The sequence below is a fragment of the Poromitra crassiceps genome (assembly GCF_964638095.1).
Source record: "Poromitra crassiceps genome assembly, chromosome: 1".
NCBI classification, from domain to species: domain Eukaryota; kingdom Metazoa; phylum Chordata; class Actinopteri; order Beryciformes; family Melamphaidae; genus Poromitra; species Poromitra crassiceps.
The window spans coordinates 111,224,446-111,246,010 of NC_139623.1; positions in this window are offsets into that span (position 1 = coordinate 111,224,446).

A 21,565-nucleotide genomic window follows, 5' to 3' on the forward strand; every position below is an offset into this window, starting at 1 on the left:
GGGATTTCAGTTTTTCTGATAAATGAGAGAAAAGTGATGGAGTCCTATGTTTCTATCACCACAAAGTACAATTTCCGCCTAAACTAAAGCTATATTTACAGGACTATAATTCATTATCTTTTTAGGTAAATCATTGTCTGACTATTTGGTGATGTAGGGCAGCCACCTGGTTCATACCTCAGCAAATCTGATGAGGAAAAGAGTGAGCATTCTCAAGTTATTGGCTTTTTTGTCACCTTTCCCCTATTCGGACTGGCCTAATTTGGCTCTTTTTCAGGGATTGGGGTAGTTCTAAAGAACAACCAAAAAATCATTTTTTCCCCCAATTTTTTTTGTTGACAACAATCAATTTCATTAATGGGAGACCCTAAAGATAAGAAAAATCATTGTTGTCATTTGTTCTACCTTTGGGTAGGGGTATCTCAAAATCTGAGGGCCCTTTCTGCTAGACTATTAGGTTTGACAGTCATGGCAAAATTAATTCGTTTTTAGAGTGTATTTTCTCCCGCGGACTGTGTGGGCGTGTCCCGTCTGCAGCAGGGAAATTTCTCTCTGTCTCTCTCTCTCTCGGAGAGAGAGGGAGAGAAGGAGAGAGAGAGAATTTAAGAGAGATTGGGTGAGTGTGTGTGTGTTTGTGTGTGTGTGTGTTCGCGCTAGGGATGTCAAAAATCATAATTTTTCTTGACCGACAACCGACACTCATTAGCCGACAACTGTCGGTTAACCGAGAAGATTAAAATGCGCTATTTTACTGTCTGTGCCCCATTAAACCATTAGGCCTACCAAATGCTTGATTTTTTTTCAGTAGAAAGCGTTTATTTTTTACATCTACAAGCAGAAAAAAACACATTAACAAAACGAGAAGACAAGTTGAACCCTCCAGCCATCTAAACAAAAACATTCCTCAGATAGGCTATACTGCTTAGAGCTGCACGCATTGCATATTAAGTACTGTTTGAGCGGACGACAGCCCAGTCTGCAGGGCGCACTGACAAAGTGAGCAGCATCACTACAGTATCTTCTCTTTTAGCAATAGTCTCACTAATCCCACAGTGGTTTACCTGCTTTTGAGATCTGCAAAAAATAGTTTGCTTCTGTCTCCCCCGTTCGCTCTCTCTCTTCACACACGCTGTGCTCTCTGTGTCTGGCAGGGCTCCACAACATTATAAAAACGAGTCCGCACTCCGCACGCAGTCTCTTGTGAAACAATTTATCCGAACTGCCATGTGTTGGACAGTAATGTTAGCGTTAATTGATACTTTTCAATCGTCAATTCGACCGCTTCATGTCATTTTTGTAACACGGTAAAAACTACTGTTTCATCATTGAGTGCGAGCGTATGCATGCGTGTGCCTGAACATGCACTGCAGAGAGGGAGGGAGAGAGTTGCCAGCTGCAGCAAGCACGCCACGCGAGATACATCTAATTGCAGCGCCGCAGAGATGATGTTGGGCGCCATGCACACGCCACGCACATGCAAGATGTGTGTCCCGGCCGTTAGACCGAATGAGACAGTGAAGGAAAAGTAGGCTAATGACAGCACACACGGAGTTAACAAAACTATAGAACATGTATGAGCTGATTGTTTCGCTGGGTGTATTAATCATTCTGAAATGGTCACAGAGCACATCTGAGCTGTGTGCTCAGACAGGAGCAGCAGAGGGGCGTGGCAGTCCGTGCGCTCACTTCACTGACTCTGTGGCTGCAGCAGGTGTTCAGCTGTGTGTGTGCTTCGCTGCGGAATGCGTTTGATCAGACATCAGGTAGATAAAATCAACATGAACGATGTGTTTATTTCCAAATCTAGCTTGATTAATACTTGCCCCATCGTTTAATATACTTATGTTGCATTGCTGACCATGAAGGAGGGGGGGGAATCGCCACATTGGCAACACTGTTATATGCAAATTAACATGGAAATTGACCGTTTAACCCAGAGGTTCTCAAATGTTTTTCAGCCAAGGACCCCTTACAAGATAGAAAATATACCGGGGACCCCCTCATTCTGATTTGTGATTTTGGGCTAAGCTTAATTGTTTCCACGGTAACGTGCTTGACTTTTAATTTGATAGGTTTGTTATTAGAATGTAATCCATGAACCATTTTAGATTTAAAGCATAAACTATTTTCGTTGAACTATGAAGATTTTGCAAAAAAAAATATATATTTATTACATTTACATTACGTCATTTAGCAGACACTTTTGTTTTATCCAAAGCGACTTACAATATCACAATTTGTCAACAGTACAGAAAACCACTATGCAACACAATCAATGACAGCCAAGATATTTTGATAGACTAGCACCATGTAGGAAGTAGTTTGAGAAGGAATAAGTAACATGTAGCATTTTATTAACACATTGACTGCCAGCCTTTTTTCAATGCTGTAGGTAGGTTCTGCCAGGTTTTTTTTTGAGGATTCTAGGCTCATTTTACAAGAGCCGAGGATTCTTTTCTGTTAGGACTTCGTGAACACCAATCATCTAAAAAGAACTAATAGAATGTGTGCTTTCTCTGTCTAAAAGAGTTAGTTTGTAGAGTTAGTAGTTATGTAAGCATTAGCAGTTGAATACAGCATGGTTTCAGCGTCAGAAAAAATATTCAGAGATAAACGGCTTTTTGTGAAATTCGATAGAACAGTCACTTTAACCATTCATTTTTGGCATCAGTAAGACCTAAACAATAGTTTTGAACAGTAATTTCCTCCATAACAGCAGGAAACTCCCCTCTGCTTCCAACTCCTTCCTCCGTGGGCGTTCTTCTTGGCTGCAGCGCCGTGTCACAAGCACTTTCCTACCTGTGCAAATGCACTTTCTCATACTCTCGACCTCTCAAATAAATTTCTGAATAGAAATTAAATTACTCTAAATTTGAGCGAAAAAGAAACAAAAAAGAATGGGTTGAAAATCCCATTCTAAAAGCCTTTTATGGCTGTTTCCAATTTGGTGCTATTTTGCAAGGCAAAATGGCCTGCTGCACCACAAGCTTGTCACCAGTCTCACTGCTTTGCTGCTGCTGTGCGGCTGTGAGCCTGTCTGCGCGGCCGCTCTTTGAGGAAGTCTGGTTGGACTCGCTCGCTTCTTGGAGTTTTGGTTGAGAGCTTTGATGAAGCTTTTGCGATTCTGGTCATATTTATGCTGCGTGTTTCAAAGTGTGTTCCATCCGTAATCTATTATGCAAGTTTGCAATCCCGCACTGCCAGCAATCAGCACGAAAACGAAAGCGTTTTCGCCAATCCATTTTCATGAGAATGGCTTTGTCACACTGCTTTTTGCTTGCCTTCCTCCTTCCTTGTCGCCACTTAGTGGGTCGGTGGAATGGGTTGTACACGTTGTACACGTCCAATACTTATATAAGAGATGTAAAAGGGTTAGATGCACATCCCACCGTCAAAAAAAAAAAATCGATTCTGACGACGTGTTAACACGTCGTTGGCAGTCAACAGCTGGATTCTGAAAACGTGTTAACACGTCGTTGGCAGTGAACGTGTTAAAAAGAAAAGAAAAAATTTTTACTTGCAAACTTTTCGCGGACCCCCTGGCAAAGTGCCACGGACCCCTGGGGGTCCGCGGACCCCCATTTGAGAACCACTGGTTTAACCGACATGCTTAACCGACCAAAGACGTTCTCGGCGGTTAACCGGTTAACGGTTAACCGTCGACATCCCTAGTTTGCGCGTTGCTCCGCGGCTCTGAGAGGAAGAGATCTCTGTCCGTTCTTTGCCCCCACAGCGCTCGCTCAGTGTCTGTCTCCCTCCCACTCTGTGTGCTTCTCTCTCTCTCTCTCTCTCTCTCTCTCTCTCTCGAGACTAGTGAGAGAGAGAGAGAGAGAACAGCATAGCGCTCGACACAGCCTGGTGATGCGAGGTTACTCACACACACACACACACACAGTAGGGCGGGTTGCGCGCGTGTACAAAGAGCTTATGACGTCATAAGCTCCTGCATTTTAGCACCTCGCGTACTGCTCTCTTCAATGAGGAAGCACCTTGTAGAAGCTTGTAGAAAAGTGTCGATTTTAAGGCTTTGGGTTGAAATTAATGTATAATAATTTCGGAGGCACACAATTACTAACATAAGACCCTAAATAACATAGTTAGAACGTTTTTGTGGATTTTGGTTTCCAGGGACTTTAACTGTAGTACTGTAATGAAGTATTATGACTTTGTTAGATTACACCACTGTTTCAGTGCCTGTACTTTTTTCATGTTTAGTTGAATAAATAAGTTAAATCAGTAGTTCTACCTTTTCTTTTTTTTACACAATATGCAGGAATCTTGAAGTTAAATTCAATACTTTTTGACCTTTTTTAAGACCTTTTCAATATATTGTAAGACCGGAACGCCACTTTGTCACATCAGCGATAGGGGTGTAAATCACAAGTTTCATCACGATACTATATTATAGGGCTGTGCCGATTCACTTATCTCCCGATTCGATACTATCACGATACTTGGGTGCCGATTCGATATATATTGCGATTCTTAAGTATTGCGATTCTACGATTATTGCGATTCGATATTACGATTTATTGCGATTTTTTTTTCTTTTTTTTTTCAGTTTGTTTTTTACACTAGATTAGAACATGGGAAAAGTTGAATCATACACTTCTAGAGACTGTAAATTATATCATGAGTAGGGCTGGGCGATATAGTTAAAAAGTATATTGATATAACATCTTTCATATCAGTCTATATCGATAATTATTGATCATTTTAATTAATAAACAAAAAACATGAGAAGAAAAAGGTTGCATTTAGCCACTTTATTTTGAACCACCTTATTTTCAAGGCACACAGGTAGGTCTAATTTGTCACACACACATGCTCTGAGTGCAACTGCAAGCAGTAATTTACAGACATGGTGACGTTTTACTTTGATGACAGCCTAGCGTTGCCAGCCTTCTAAAAGAACGTTTGGTAACGTGTATTTCAGGGTTGTAGTGTTAACGTTAGGTGAATCAGAGGTGTGGAAAAGCCTGGGTTTTGCTGCTACAAATATGCCATAGGCTTATGTAGGGCTGGAGGGCGACCGCGCTGGGGACCGCGCGCCGTTGGTTCGGCGAGAAAAAGCCTTGCCTCGCTGAAAATGCGGTAGGCTACATTTCTCCATATCAGTTTTATATACGCATCAAGACTCCGCCCAAGCAGAAGACATAAAGTCATAAGCTGTGTGCTCAGCTCAATAGATGACACAATGAGTTATTCTTCCTGTCCCAAAGTACAAGTAAAACCTTTCCAACAGTTCAACTTTGTCTCTGCTGACAGAAGCGAATTGAGCTGCGGATGCCATTCCGTAAAGTAACGTTGCAGACGTCCGTATTTGTGAAATTGGTGTCTTAACATTAACGTTAATTTCCCGGGCGCTTATTAACTCATTCAGGGCCAGTTTAGGACTGCCAATATTTAGCACAGGCCAAAGATTTTCATAATTGTTGGTCATCTTTCAAGACCCACAGTAAATTATCTATTAGCACCAGAGTGATTTGCAATACCTCAAAATGAAGATGTACGTCTCTGGGTTCACCAGGAAAAAAAAAGTGAGCTTTTAGCATGTTCTGTACTCTACTTATAGCCATTTATATACACCCTGTTTTCCCCCAGAAGGTCTCCCAGAGAAAATAAACAGGAGAAAAGGCAATTTTTGTAAAAGGGCACAATCTCAGGCATAACTCACTCTCAATTCTTTTATTTTGAACTGTATTGACATCAGACATGTAAATATTATTCGTTAGGACACAAATGACAAAAAATATATATATATATATATATATATACACATGAAGTGCTTTTTTTTACATTCAACAATACAGTTTACTCGGTGTGAGTGTGCAGACAGACAGACAGACAGACAGACAGACAGACAGACAGACAGACACACCGACAGACAGACAGACAGACAGACAGACAGACAGACAGACAGACACACACACACACACACACACACACACACACACACACACGATCCCCCTTTTAGATTTCTAACTCCACATAGGATAAGCAATAACCACGCCCTGTGGCGCTGGGATTGGCCAGGAGCAACACTGGAGGGCACGCAGCCCAGCGATTTCATGAACCAACTGAAGAGCTCTTGAGAAGGACAGCGGGCTGCTGTGACTGCCTTCTGCCCGCTGCTGCCTAGCTGTTCCTGTGTTTATTTTGATTTGTTCTGGTACACCCGTCCTCGTCCATGTCTCCCTGTCATATCTATGATCGTTCCCGTTTTCCCCTCGGCTATTCAACACGTCCTCACCGCCCTCGCAAACTGATCGATCATTTCCTCATTCCTCCGATGATCAAACACATCTCTTGATTACTTTCTCCCGTTTTCTCCTGGCTGGCACAGAGGAAGGCGACTCCAGCTCGTGCAGCGCGCCGAGGGCGTTTCAATGGCGTTTCTCCTGTCTGCACAAGGAAGCGTTACCCGTTTTGCTGCTTTTCCTCTTGCTCAATTTCAAAACAACAGCTGCGGTATGTGTTTGATCGCGTGCTGTCGGCTACCCTTTGAAGGCAGGGACCTGTGTCTGTGTCACAGGCTGGGCAAGTGTTTGCTGCAGGCGCTGCACCAATAAAAACAAAAACACGTCAAACACGTCATTGGCGGGGAGGGCTATTTCTGATAACACGTCAAAGACGTCATTGGCGGTGAATGAGTTAATAGATAGGACACATGTTAACACGTTACGTTAACACGAATTGAAACTCAACCACATCGAATTATTTGTAACGCCGGGTGAGATCAAACGAGTGGCGTCAGCGGAGGACCAAAATGCGAGACTCGATCATTAGCCAGGAATGGGTCTCGCGCTACTTTTGCATGCTAAAATAAAGCTGATAATGTACAATTTGATTCAAGGGGGGGGAACCCTTTCAGAGTACAACACAAACTGTCTATGTTCCTGCAACTCGACAGTGCTGCATCCAGGAGATGTCGGGACTCTCGGCTCTGGATCAAGGGATATGATTTGCTGTGTGTGATTGGGGGCGGGTCATGGGGCGGGTGCACTCGGAATTTGTCTGTTAAATGATTGGCTATTTCCGTGTCACTTGTACTAACAAGGTACATGATTGGCTGTATGAGCCACGGAGCAGAGGGAAGCGCTCTATATGTGATTGATGAAAGTGGGAACATTTCATACATAAACAGAAAAAATGCGATTATCGATTCTGGAATAAAAGATCGATTCAAAAAATCGTGACATTAAAAATCGCGATACTTAGGTGAATCGATTTTTTCTCCCACCCCTACTATATTATATAGATTCTTTGGACAAAGGTATATGATATTTGCTGATATCACAAAGTCTGCCACAATATGATTTGGATTCAATTCAGGGGTCTGCGATATGACATGATATATGCCCATTTACACAATCAGCTACGATGTGAAGTGGAGGGTGTGATGAGATGGTTTCTCACCTGTGTGGACTCTCGTGTGTCTCAACGGAGTTCCCCTGCAGTCAAATCTTTTACCACCTGACTGAGGTTCACTAGTCTCCTTCCAATCATCACTGTCTTCAGTTTCAGGTTCAGGAGAGTCTGAAGTCTTGCCATCACTAGTTGGTTGTAAATCATTAGCTGGATCTAAGTTCCTGGCTGGTTCTGATACTCCACGGTCCTCGTCATCAGCTTCTGTTTTCATCTGTTCAGTTGAGATGCTGGCTAAAGGCTCTGCCTCTCTGTTCTCCTCAAAGTGGCTTTGATGAAGTTGTGAGGACTGTTTCACTTCATCATCTTCACTCTTCACAGGGGCAGGGTGATATAGGCCTCCTCCTTGACGCTGTTCTCCCTCATGACTGGTCAAGAGTTCCTCCTGTTCCTCCTTAATGTGTGGGGGCTCTAGGCCCTCCTGATGCTGTTCTCCCTCCTGAGTGGTATAGAGTTCCCCCTGTTCCTCTTTAATGTGTGGGGGCTTTGAGTCCTCCTGAAGCTGTTCTACCTCATGACTGGTGCAGAGTTCCTCCTGTTCCTCTTTAATGTGTGGGGGCTCTGGGTCTCCCTTAAGCTGTTCTCCCTCCTGACTGGTCCGCAGTCCCTCCTGTTCCTCTTTAATGTGCAGGGGCTCTGGGTCACCCTTAAGCTGTTCTCCCTCCTGACTAGTCCGCAGTTCCTCCTGTTCCTCTTTAATGTGTGGGGGCTCTGGGTCTCCCTTAAGCTGTTCTCCCTCCTGACTGGTCCGCAGTCCCTCCTGTTCCTCTTTAATGTGCAGGGGCTCTGGGTCCCCCTTAAGCTGTTCTCCCTCCTGACTAGTCTGCAGTTCCTCCTGTTCCTCTTTAATGTGTGGGGGTTTTGAGTCCTCCTGAAGCTGCTCTCCCTCATGACTGGTCCGGTCAGGAGGGACAGGAAGGAGGAGGAGGGTACAGTACAGATGCTGCTCTCCCTCCTGACTGAACTCCTGTTCCTCTTTAATGTGTGGGGGCTTTGAGTCCTCCTGAAGCTGTTCTATCTCATGAGTGGTGCAGAGTTCCTCCTGTTCCTCTTTAATGTGTGGGGGCTCTGGGTCTCCCTTAAGCTGTTCTCCCTCCTGACTGGTCCGCAGTCCCTCCTGTTCCTCTTTAATGTGCAGGGGCTCTGGGTCCCCCTTAAGCTGTTCTCCCTCCTGACTGGTCCGCAGTTCCTCCTGTTCCTCTTTAATGTGTGGGGGGTCTGGGTCCTCCTCGTCCAGACTGGAGCTCCACTCCTGCTGCTCAGGGGGAACCTCGTTTTCACTGACCAACACTGGTGGTATGACTGAAATACAGACACACACAAGTTAAGGAAATCTGTGAATGCAAGTCAAACTAAACTAGTATTTCATCATTTCAATGAGATCCATGATAGGTATGGGATGGAACCATGTGGAAATGACCCTACTTCTCCCTTGACTTATTCCCTCAGGAAACACTTTCCTAATGAGTTAATGGTCCACAGGGCTGTCCCGATTTGTCGACGAGCGCGCTTTGGGGCGACCATACGAGTAACCTATAGCTAGTAACCTATAAATAACAACACCTCGCAAATTTCCCGTTTGTTTTAGTGTAAAGAAATACAGGTAGGTATATTTTACAGTAGAACACATTTTCACGTAGGGTTATCTCAGCTACCATCAAGCAAATGATCAAATCTGTAACTGTGTATTACAATTGATGCCAACTGTGCAATTCTATATTCAAGGGTACTGAAAATAGTTTACCATTTAGTGATGAACAGAAAACATGGCTACTTGATATTTAACTACTTGCTCCTGAAACCTCTAGCCTTCACTAGTACCAAATTTAGAGAGACCTGTAAGAATCTACCCAGTACTGTATTTGAGAAAATTATCCTTGAAACTAGAGGTTGTGAGGTTTCCAGACCAAATTTCAAGCAGAAGGCCACACATGCATAACCTGATCACCCCGCGACATCAGTCAAGTTCTAGTATGACGTCAGCTATGTTGTGGTCAGTCAAGTCCAAGTATGACGTCCGCAATGACATCAGATATGATGTCAGTTCATTCATTCTAGTATATATAGCAAGGGTTCTACGTCACCTCTCTCTCTCTGGCCGATCATAGCAGCAGCTAGCTTCACGGCAGTCCATCTCCCCTGAAGCTGTCCTCTGAAGCGTCGTTTTGCCCCACCCACCTCCCCAGTCTGCCACCAACAAGTCTTGACTCCTGTAGGATCCCGCATGGGGAAGGGGGATCCCCTATCCTAGCCTATGCAGATGCCCTCCTCTCACCTCAAGAGGAGCGTCACTGTCCAATGGAGTCATGCGCCAACGTATTTGCCATGCATGCCGATTGCTAAAGAAAGTTTGTTAAATCCTACCAACTGTCACTTGAAACATATTTGGTGTGTCAGAATTTGTGCATGTCATTGTCCATACAGGGATCACCTACATTTTATAGCATCCTTCATGATGTAAAAGAAAGTTCATAAAAAATATTTCCTTTTCCTTTTCATTTGATTCTTCTCTCGCCCCCCCCCCCTGCTTGATTTAAAAACGCAGTGAAATAGAAAACAGAAATGGGAAATTGAAAAGAGAAGAATAAAAATATTATAATAAAATATATAATAATAAATATAAAATTTGGGCTATTGCTAATATAAATGTTCACTATAGACTCTTCCTTGAGTTTATGGGTAAGGATAATAGAGGTCTGTCTTATAAAGTGTAGCCTGATTCCATAGGAAGTATGTCATGAAACCCAGGCTGTTATCATCATACACCTGACAAGTATTTACCTACTTTAGTTAGCTGTTCGCTGCAACAATATTTGAGTGTATTTACCACGCATTTACCTAGAAAAATGCCTAGTGACTGACTGTAAAGTCTGCTGCTGATCTATAGTGCCTCACCTCATGGCCTGGGACCGCTGGTTACAGCAGTAATTGCATCTAAATATGAAATTATGTCTTGGCCTACCAGTGTTCAGCCATGAAGCAACATTACAGTGCATAGAAAATATATGAGGTGATCAGAAATCGCTGTACTATAAACTGCCCTTTATGGTGGATATTATAATACTAGCCTACATCACAGTTGCTCGATTGAGATCACTGCATGACATAATTGCCTGAGTGACATCACAGTTGAGCAATCAAACACCACAGACAGACACCACTATAACTACTGATAATCATCAGTAATGTGAATGACTAAAAGGAAAATAATAAAACAGCTGAGAACTGTCAAGGTATTTGGTATTCGTATGATTGACATAGTTATTAACCAATCAGAGACATAGGATATGCAGCTAGGCTGTGATGTCATAGCAGTGCGCCAGCAAGGTTGGGGGAGAACACAAACAGTCGTCATACTGTACTCATGTTGTTCAGACGTAGCGTAACTGTGTCCTGCAACGGACACCTGGACGCCTGTTTCGTCACGTCCGGGTCAGAGGTCTCTCGACGTGGTTTCCGGTACTTTAGCAGGCATTTCAGATGCTGGATCGCCGCTTTGTGAAAGTGGAACTAATTTATACATCTATATGTGTCAATATGTGGAATTTCATATGAATATGTGCATGGTAACATGTCAAATTACTTTAGGAAAGTGACTTTGATGACAGAAAGCCATAAGACGTGCTTGGGCGACGAGAGTTACTGATCTTTAAAGTTGCTAGCTTGCTAGCTAGCTAACGCTAGCTTTGTCTAAAACACAACAAGGCCAGCTAGGTGGCAATAATGCAGCAAAATGGGACTCAGCGACCACTACAAGCCACTCGCTTTGTTGACTATTACTGGCTTGCTAACCACTGGCTTGCTAACCAGCAGAGCCGCAGAGTGAGCTGTCCGTAACAGGACAAGAGCAGCTTTCAGTTAAGACGCCAGCGGTAGCGTCCGTTCCCCGACTCTGGTAAATCAAAGACACAACTAAAAGAAATTATTTCAACGGTATGTTGCTAGAAAGAAGTTCGACTTAACGTTTTCGCCGTTAAACTACACGGAAACATGACATGATCATTGTAGCAGTGTTTGAAGCACAATTTTAACAGGAGTTTTGTAAAAATATTGTCCGTTGCAGGACTCGCTTCCGTTAAATAAACCCGCTCGTTCTACAAATAAGCTGTGTCGGAGTACAAGTCTATTTGACAAGAACAAACAGTGGTGCAGCCTTTATCACAATATTACGATATCCGAAATCTAAAGACAATATCTATCATCATTTGATCATCATGTGGGACTGTCTGTCCATCCTGTCTACTATTCCCTGCTTTGCATTTGCTCACAACACGAATATAATATATCATCATAAACTGTGCGTGGGTAATGTGAAATAACATTGAAATGTCACCAACCTGCTCTGTGGAGGCGCATGACAGGATTTAATGCAGCGTCCAACGTCTTTTGCCGGTCAAGCTGTTTTGAACGTGTAAACATTTTTGACCGCAACTTTTCCTTCTCAACTAGCGTTAAATTATTTGCTAACGTTTGTAGTTTGTAAAGACAAGACAAAGCTTCAGTCCAACAGCTTCACAGCGAGAGAGTCTGGCAAGCGAGACTCAGCTCAGCTTCACAGCCAACTACACGGCTCTGAGCCAAACCATTCAGCTGAGTCCATAAGAGAGTACCGTATCTTCTGTTGCTAACATTGATAGTACAATAGCGTTGGAACACAACACGCTAGAGGCTTCTCTCTTTTACCGCTCTTTATTTTAACTAAAGAACAACAACACAACTCAGCGCTTTTCAGCCGGTTTCCCACTCAACAACAGCAGAGCAAACCCACTACCGCAAGACAAACAGGAAGTCCCACTTTTAGAGTGCAGCCGTCGCTACACTGCCCCCATCAGTCCCACCTTGAGAGTGCAGCCCGTCGCTACAATATGGATATTAGCTCATTGACTTTGACACAGCAAAACTATACCATAGGCACTGGCGCCGGAACAAGGGGGACATGGGGACATTTTGTCCCCCTTAAAATTTGGTCCCCCTAAATTTTTTTTTTTTTTTTTTTTTTAATCTGAGGGGGCAACTGCCCCTGACGCTTAGAGCCCACTTTGCACTGTTTACACAGCCTGTGATGCTTGTTAAAGCCGTGATCGTTGTGGGATTATTACACCTGAGACAGACAGACCCAGGGATCAAGTTACAGAGAGCCCACTTTACACTGTTTACACAGCCTGTGACACTTGTTAAAGCTGTGATCATTGTGGGATTATTACACCTGAGAGAGAGACAGACCTGGACTCTGTACTGCACTCACTGTCATTGGCTGCTGCTATAATCGTATACGGTTATTGTTATTTTATTTTTGTGTTGAGATGACAAGTTTTGCACTGTGTTTCGAAGTGATAATAATAATAATAATAATAAGTTCAGTGTTTCTGCCTGTGTTGCTGTCTGTTGTAGTGTAATTATAAAATGACCTAAAGGGAGAGCAGGTCACCAAGTGAGTGAGAAAAGGAAAAATACTGAATAATTACATTACTACAGTATAATCCTAATGTTAATTTAAAATGAGATATTCATCTAAATATGGCTAAAAATCATCCAAACGTCCATAAAAACGTCAATTTTTCGTCGCCGCCCTTACGGGCGCCGAAAAAACATTTAAAAAAAAATAAAAAATTAGAAAAAAAATAAAAAAATGTGTCCCCCTTATTGCAAACTCGTTCCGGCGCCACTGACCATAGGTCACACTCGCTATCACCAGAGTTACAAATTGGAAATGGCTAGGGTGACCACCATTATATATATATATACACACACACACGCCACAAAGTTCGAATTCAATGTTTTTATACAGCACATATAGCGCTGTTTTACAAGCCAAATATACGCTGTTATTGTTAATAGGTGAAAGTACCCTCGCAGGAACAAATTGACCAACTCTGGAGCTGCAAGTGACGTCAGGTTGTACCAAATATCCCATTCATTTGAGAAAAGAAAAAAAAGCAGTGTTCGACCCATAGAGGGCGCTTATGCCAGGTATGCTGCTGAAAAATGATACAAATGGTAAAATGGCAACAGTTTGGTGTCAAATGTGGAAATTCTGACCAGAATTCTTCACACATCACCCCCAAAGTCATATATATTGGTTAAAAGGTGAAAAAAAGTGTTTTGGAGGTAAGTTCTCCTTTAAGGCTGAGCAAGGGCGGTTTTTGACCAGTGGAATGATACAAAAAAGCGAGTCGAGCAGGGTGGCGCTGCGCTAATACCAGCGGTGTAAATGGGCCATTAAGAGTACCAGTCAAATATTTTGGCCCAGAATCCCGTTAGTGAAGGGCGGAACCAGAAGGCATGAGATAGTGTACCCTCTGACACCTGTCACACAGTGGTGAATTAAATCAGCTGGTATCTGCTATTAACTGAGCAGTGTACCACAGACAGACTCCTTTCCCAAATAATGTCAGATAAATCAATACCAAGTTCCCCCTGCCACGCTTCTCTAATCCTCTCAGTAGAGGCTGTATTGCGGTTGTCAAACAGACATACAAATCTAGAGATAAGATGCTTTGAGTGAGTAGGGCTCAGCAATACATCGAAAAAAGCATGCTCATTTGGGACTGCTTCAAAGGCATGAATCTTGGAATGAATGTAATTTCTGGTTTGCCGGTATCTGAGCCAGTTTGTGCCGGGCAACTCATACTTCCTCTTCAGTAGATCAAAAGATGCAAAATGACCATCAGAGACCAGCCCCTTCTCACTCCAGGCATGGTAGTTTTTGTCTGACCATGGAGGCAAAAAAGAGTGATTGAAAGAAATCGGTGTATGGACATAAACATATAGATTCAAAATGATATGCATCTCAATACCTCTGACTTTCAGGCCTGCAATGCCTGGGTGACTATGTATTTTTAAGCCTTTCATTTTTTCCCCATGATTTTCCATTCTGTACAGAACAAACCTTATGCTATGCAGTCTTGTACAGTGTTAACCTTTCAATCAGTAATTGTGAAGGATTCCAGCTACTGTATTTAAAGCAAGTGTGTAGCTCTTTTACATAATCATCAACAATCATTGTGTCAGACAATCATTATTGAGGCCATAAAAAAACTTGAATTCATGTTACGATCCAGACCAATAAGGTTGATACGAAAATTACAACATGGCAAGCTCTTTTAATGATTGTATTTTATTAAAAACAGAAAACTTCAATTGAATCGAAAGTAAACTCTAAAACAGGATTATAAAATAATGTAACCAAACAAATACAAAACGCAATACAGTATGTATGCACAGCATCATTATCGGTATAGTATCATATACTGTACATCATCATGCATCATCAATCATTACTAAAGAGCTGGATCAGGAGAAACAGAAGCTCAAGCTGGGTTTAAATTGTATTCTACTAGGGATCTCGCGTGCTCGATTGCTAGGCTCGCCCTGCAGCTCGCCAAGCTGGCCCTGCGGCTCGCATTCGCAGCTGCTGCACGGCTCTGCCTGCAGTTCGGCTGCTGTGTGGCCAATGAGACCAGCATCACTGATGATGTTAGATTTATGATGAAGTGTGGCAGGGGGAACTTGGTATTGATTTATCTGACGTTATATGGGAAAGGAATCTGTCTGTGGTACAACTCTGCTCAGTAATAGCAGACACCAGCTGATCCAATTTAAAGTCACTCACCGTCTTCACTATTCCAAGCATAAATTACACAGAATCTTCTCTTCTATCTCACCACTGTGTGACAGGTGTCAAAGGGCACATTATCTCATGCCTTCTGGTTCTAACCTTCACTAACGGGATTCTGGGCCAAAATATTTGACTGGTACTCTAAAGGCTTACAAAATAGCCTTTCAGCCAGTGGCACAACTCACCATCTTTGGCTGCTCAGAGTCCTCTCTGAACTTCCCTACAGCTGTGCAACAGTCTCTGACACAGGGGACAACTGTTGCCAAATGGAATGGAAGTCCCCCTCTTCACCTTCTTTTCAACTGTGGTTGACGGACATGACCTCTGTTATATGGATGGAGAGACTTAGGTTCCTGGGGCGACATTACAGAAACTTCCTAAATTCCAAATCCTATCCTAAATGATTGGTAACCATGGTAATTAGAGTTAGGACTTGATTTAGGAAAACACCCATTACAGAACAACAGTTCCTAAGTCAATATTCTCATCCTAATTTAAAATGGGAAAAGCGTATTACAGAAACGTCCCAACTCCCCAAAATCTTAAAAAAGCTGTCCTAACTTTAAGATGCCAGCTATGCTGTCCTAACTAATTTACGCTATTTTCAACTGGAACAACAGCCATCTTGCATCTGGTTATAATTTATAGCCTATTTATAGCCTACCTACCTACGTTATGGCTGCGCTGTTATTACATTTGCAAAACCAACAAAATGTCAACAGGCGCAATGTATTTGCCGAAAGTCTCATGCGGGACCCGAATGACGTTTTGCGTTTTGATGACAGAACGCTCGTTAATCGATACAGACTGCCCTGGGACATGATACTGCAGCTAGCCGAGGAGCTGAGAGCTGTGTTGGAGAGACCGACTAGGCGACACGGGGCTCTGCCGGTTGTAGTACAACTTACAAATGCACTTTGGTTTTTTGCGAAGGGAGATTTTCAAACTGAAGTGGCCGACATATCCAAAATATCTCAGCCTGCTATGTCAAGTAATTTAACTGAGGTAGCAACAGCCATCAGCAATTTGGCTCCTCGGTACATACAATTTCCAAGGGGGGAGGAACGGCAGAGACGGTTTCCGCTATTTTAGCCCATTCCCTCTCTTTCACCTCCCGCGTGAGGGTGGCTGAAAACTTTCCAGCCAGCAGGCTACTAGCGCTCCTACTTCCCCCCGCAAGTTGAGAAAGGAGGAGGTGTCTGTTGCTAGTGGTTGCTAGGGTAACAGACAGAAAAGTTGATAACCGATGCTGGATGAGTATTTAGGATTTCCTAACAAGACATAAGATAGGATTTAGCAAGATAAGATAGGATTCCTAAAGTTAGTTAGGATTTGCTTCTGTAATACAAAATCAGAAAAAATCCTATCTTAAACTAGTCCTATCCTAACTTAAGACATAAGATAGGGAGTTTCTGTAATGTGGCCCCTGAGGACCAATTCACTTAAAAAAAAATCAACTATCAGGGACCTGTTTCTAGCCTACGATGAGGTTAAGGCCCAATTATCTACGTTAAAGATGGAGACGGAGACGGACAGAGCCTTCTGTCCGTACTCTGCATTCATTTGGTGCGTTTTCTGTCCGTCATCTGAAAGCTTATGGATACGCATGAAACGGAGCAATCCTGTACCTGGCCTGTGACCCCGTATACAATTTGGTGTTAGGAGAATTTCTCACTTGAACTGAGTAAATGGGTCCCTAGACATGAAAAATCACTGAGGTGCTCGTCCGCCACAGCGTCACGAATGATGCTATGGCCAAATCAAATATGGCTGCCATCGGCTATGATGAAAATCAAACTTTTTTGTTTCTGAGAGTATACACATCTAATACCTCCATTCCCACTGATTATGGTCTGCAGAATTCATGTCTGATATTGTTATGACCATTCTGGGTGATTTTGACATTGAAAGGTCATGGTAAAGGTCAAAGGTCAAGGTCATTTTGCTATTCTGAAGACCTTGGCCATAACTTGGCCATTTTTAGGAGTAAACACAGGTGTAATGTGTGATTTTTTTCAGTTTGTTTGCTTTATTTAAAAGTTCATACTAGTAATCATACACTTCTAGACACTGTATATTTTTATCATGAGTCATATTTCCAAAAATAATGCAGCCAGATCACATCAGTCAGTCTGAGATTTATTTCAGCAACATCAACTTGAACGAATGCATAAGAAAGTGCCAGTGGTACATAAATGAATAAAGAAAATGCTACATTGAGCTGTTCGTGCTGCATGGTTGATGTTGCTGAAGTAAATCTGACTGACTGATGTGATCTGGCTGCATTATTTTTGGAAATATGACTCATGATAATAAAATACAAAAATACACAACAAAACGTTGTTTGTTTACTTGATGAGCTTATTGCAAGGAGGTTTTAGAGCTGTATCGGGGCCGGGGATCCTTGAGGGTGTTGCAGGGGTTCCCCAGCAAATTGATTATTGTTTAAACTTCAACATTATTTCATTCATCTATTTACTAGAGACCAGAGCCGTATAATAGAAGAGTTCCGACATCTCCGTTCACTCCAATGGACCAGTTTTTTTCCAGGAAGTAGAAAGTGGAACTCTTGAGTAAAAAAAGCAGCACTGTCGAGTTGCAGGAGAATAGACAGTGTTGTACTTTGAAAGGGTTTTTCATCCCTTGAAATTAATCAAATTGTACATTATCAGCTTTATTTTAGCATGCAAAAGTAGCGCGAGACCCATTCCTGGCTGTTCATTGGCTAATGAGTCTCGCATTTTGGTCCTCCGCTGACGCCACTCTCTCTCTAGAGGACACTACTAGAGACTAGAGTAGGGGTGGGCAACTATTTTTCATGGGGGGCCACATGAGAAACCCAGATTGTTGCCGGGGGCCGAACAAATAGTGTCATGCCGTAACCCATGGATGGGCAACTTTGATGATAGAGAGGGCCACAAAAAAAATTCCTCGCTACCAGATTTTGCTGAGGGCTGAACGGCGCCAGCGCGAAAAATTTGGGGCATTTGAAGCCAGGTTTAGAGGAATAACTCATTTTAAATTAACAATTGTGATGTCATTATTCAGTCTTAACCACCAATATTTGATCCTTTTCCTCACTCACTCCTATGTCACCACCTGCTCTCGCTGCAGGGCTTGAAATTAACTTTTTTCACCACCTGCCAATATGGCTGCTAGATTTTAAAGTTACCAGCCAATTAGAATTTCCACTAGCCGAAATGTTTTTCTTGAAATAAACCAGAATATGAGTGGGTTAATTTAAGCATAAGTATCAGTAAGTGTCCCGGGATTCTCAAAGCCTGTGTTGAGGGTCACACAAGAACAAAAATGCACTCTCGAAGCTAAATAAATCCAAAACCAACAAGTTAATTATTTAAATTTCTACTTCAATGTAGAACAATAATTTCTTACACATGAGATTACTTTTAGCCTTTTAGTCATAAATATTATTGAAAGATATTCCATATTCCAGACTGAAATGCTATAACAGAAGAGTATTGCCCAGAATGACATGAACATTTGGACACTTATTCAGCGGGTATATTGCATGTTGCGTTCAAGTGCACTGTAAATTTTTCTTTTTCTTTTTTTTTTTGCAATTCCATCGCGGGCCACACAGGGGGCGCCCGCGGGCCGCATACGGCCCACGGGCCATATGTTGCCCATGTATGTATTAGAGTTAGAGGTTGGTTCAATAGGTATTGGTCCCTGTCGGTTTACATGATGATGTAAGCCTCAGCTCTTTTGACTTCATTCAGAGAAAACGAAAAGAAGAGTTATGTTCCAAAGTAAGATAATTGTATGTTTCATACAGCAGTGAAGGATGCTGGCTGTAAACAGGACACATGACACACACCCTTTTATTGTAATCGGCCAATAACAAGAGTCGACTGCCGTTTAGTTTGACCTTTATATGGTTTCTTACTGAGTGATGTCTTCTCTGTCACACTTGGATGGTTTAGAAGATGTCCTCTGAGAATGTAAAACACATGGAAATCGGTTCTTTCTGGACTGATGCAAACGTTTTACAATATTTAGTCCAACCGCCATCAGTAACAACTGGATCCTTCTTTATTGGAAAACCATGTAAGCCTAAACATTTGATTGAAAAATATTAGTCAATGCATCAGTCACATAATGTGTTTGATATCATACCGATTTAGGGTAATGTGGTAATTACGTCAGCAGAATGTCTAGTAGTGTTCCAATTACGACATCTGTAAAATTGCAAAACACAATAGCAACCAATCATTTGATTACTTTAATCACTTTCTCAAGGTGGTAAACACTAAACATCGGTTAGACCCAGGATCTATTTTGCCTTTCAGATCACAATGATTGAGATTATGGAGATCCAGTCAGTGGTCCTCCTAGATCAACAGAGATGTTTGATAAATATTGATACAATTTGGCAATTGGCAGATCAGTGGAGTCCTGGAGGTCCCTCAGAAAACAAGGCTAGACTAGTTATATTTCACAATGAATTAGTAAAACGTCTCGCTGGATTTTTTTTTTTTCATTTTTTTTTTTTTGTCTGAGAGTAAATAGGACATCCAAGTTCCTATATAAAGCAGTGAGAGCTGTTCAGTTCCTTTCTTCCCTTGCTGAGAACCAGAAGGGTTTACTTGTATGTCAGATCTGAATGCAGCCTCTGTCTCCAAGGGACACAAGAGTGCTGCATCTTCACGTTTTCCTCCCAGATTCCTCAACTACTCATTACATTACATTACGTCATTTGGCAGACGCTTTTATCCAAAGCGACTTACAATAACACATTTTCTGTCAGCAATAGAGCAATCAACTATGGAGCACAGTCTATGACAACTACAACTTCTGAAGGAACAGTGGTACAAGTTTAGGTTAGTGGTACAAGGTTGGTTAGTTTTTTTTTTTTTTTTTTTTTTTAATTATAAATAAGGAAAGAGAGAGAACGAAGTTAGATCAAGAAGGGCCCAGATGGAGCCTGAAAAGGTGAGTCTTTAGTCTTTTCCGAAAGATCGGCAGTGATTCAGCAGTCCTGACCGAAGGTGGAAGCTCGTTCCACCATTAAGAATTTGGGTTGGTTGAATACCAGACGGGCTGCAGCGTTCTGAATGAGCTGAAGCGGTCGGATGTCGGTGGCAGGTAGGCCGGCCAGGAGCACGTTGCAGTAGTCCAGGCGGGAGGAGACAAGAGACTGGACCAGTAGTTGAGTCGCTTCTCTTGTGAGAAAGGGACGGATTTTGCGGATGTTGTAGAGAGAGAACCTACAGGAGCGTGCTGTAGCAGCTATGTTGGCAGAGCAAGACAGCTGGTTGTCAAGGACCACCCCAAGGTTCTTAGCTGTTTGGGAGGGAAGTACAGTGGTGTTGTCAATGGAGATGGAGAGATCTGTGAGAGGGCAGTCTTTTCCTGGGAGGAAGAGTAGCTCTGTCTTACCAAGGTTGAGCTTGAGGTGGTGGGCAGACATCCAGTCGCCAATGTCTTTGAGGCATGCAGAGATGCGAGCTTCGATTTGAGTGTCGGAGGGGGGGAAGGAAAGGAAAAGCTGGGTGTCATCAGCATAGCAGTGATAAGAAAAGCCATGAGAAGAGATCACATAGGCAAGAGATCTGATATAGAGAAGGAAAAGTAAGGGGCCCAGGACTGAGCCCTGGGGGACACCGGTGGTAAGAGGACAGGATCTGGAGAGGGACCCTCTCCATGAGACCTGGTATGAGCGGTTCGAGAGGTAGGAAGCAAACCAGGAGAGTGCAGAACCTGAAATGCCGAGGTCAGACAGAGTGGAAAGAAGGATTTGGTGGTTGACTGTATCGAAAGCAGCAGACAGGTCAAGGAGGACAAGAACAGAGGAGAGGGATGAGGCCTTAGCAGTGTGAAGGGCCTCTGTGACAGCAAGAAGAGCTGTCTCAGTGGAGTGAGAGGCCTTGAAACCGGACTGCAGAGGGTCCAGGAGGTCATTTTGGGAGAGATAGAGAGAAAGTTGTTCGGACGCTGCTCGTTCGAGAGTTTTGGAAAGGAATGAGAGAAGAGAGACAGGTCTGTAGTTGTGAATAGCAGTAGGGTCAAGGGAGGGTTTCTTAAGCAGAGGCTTGACTCTTGCAGTCTTTAGAGCAGGCGGAACAATACCAGAGGACAGAGAGGAGTTAATGAAGGTGGTGAGGAAGGGAGATATGTTAGGTGAGATGGTTTGGAGGAGAGAGGAAGGGATAGGATCGAGGGGGCAGTAAGTGGCTCGGTTCGAGCTGATGAGTTTAAGCACTTCATCAGGAGAGAGGGGAGAGAAGGAAGGAAATCCAGGGACAGGGGGCCGAGGAGCAGGATTGGAGTCGGGAGTGTTAGTGAGGGTGCCTGGAGGATGGAAGGAGGAGCTGATGTCATCCACCTTTTTAGTAAAGAAGGTTACAAAATCATCAGCAGAGAGGGAGGAGGGAGGGGGAGGGGAGGGAGGGTTGAGGAGCGTGGAGAAGGTGGAGAACAGTTTACTGGGATTGGATGCAGAGGACTGGATTTCAGAGATGAAGAAGGAGGTTTTTGCTTTAGAGACAGCATCAGTGA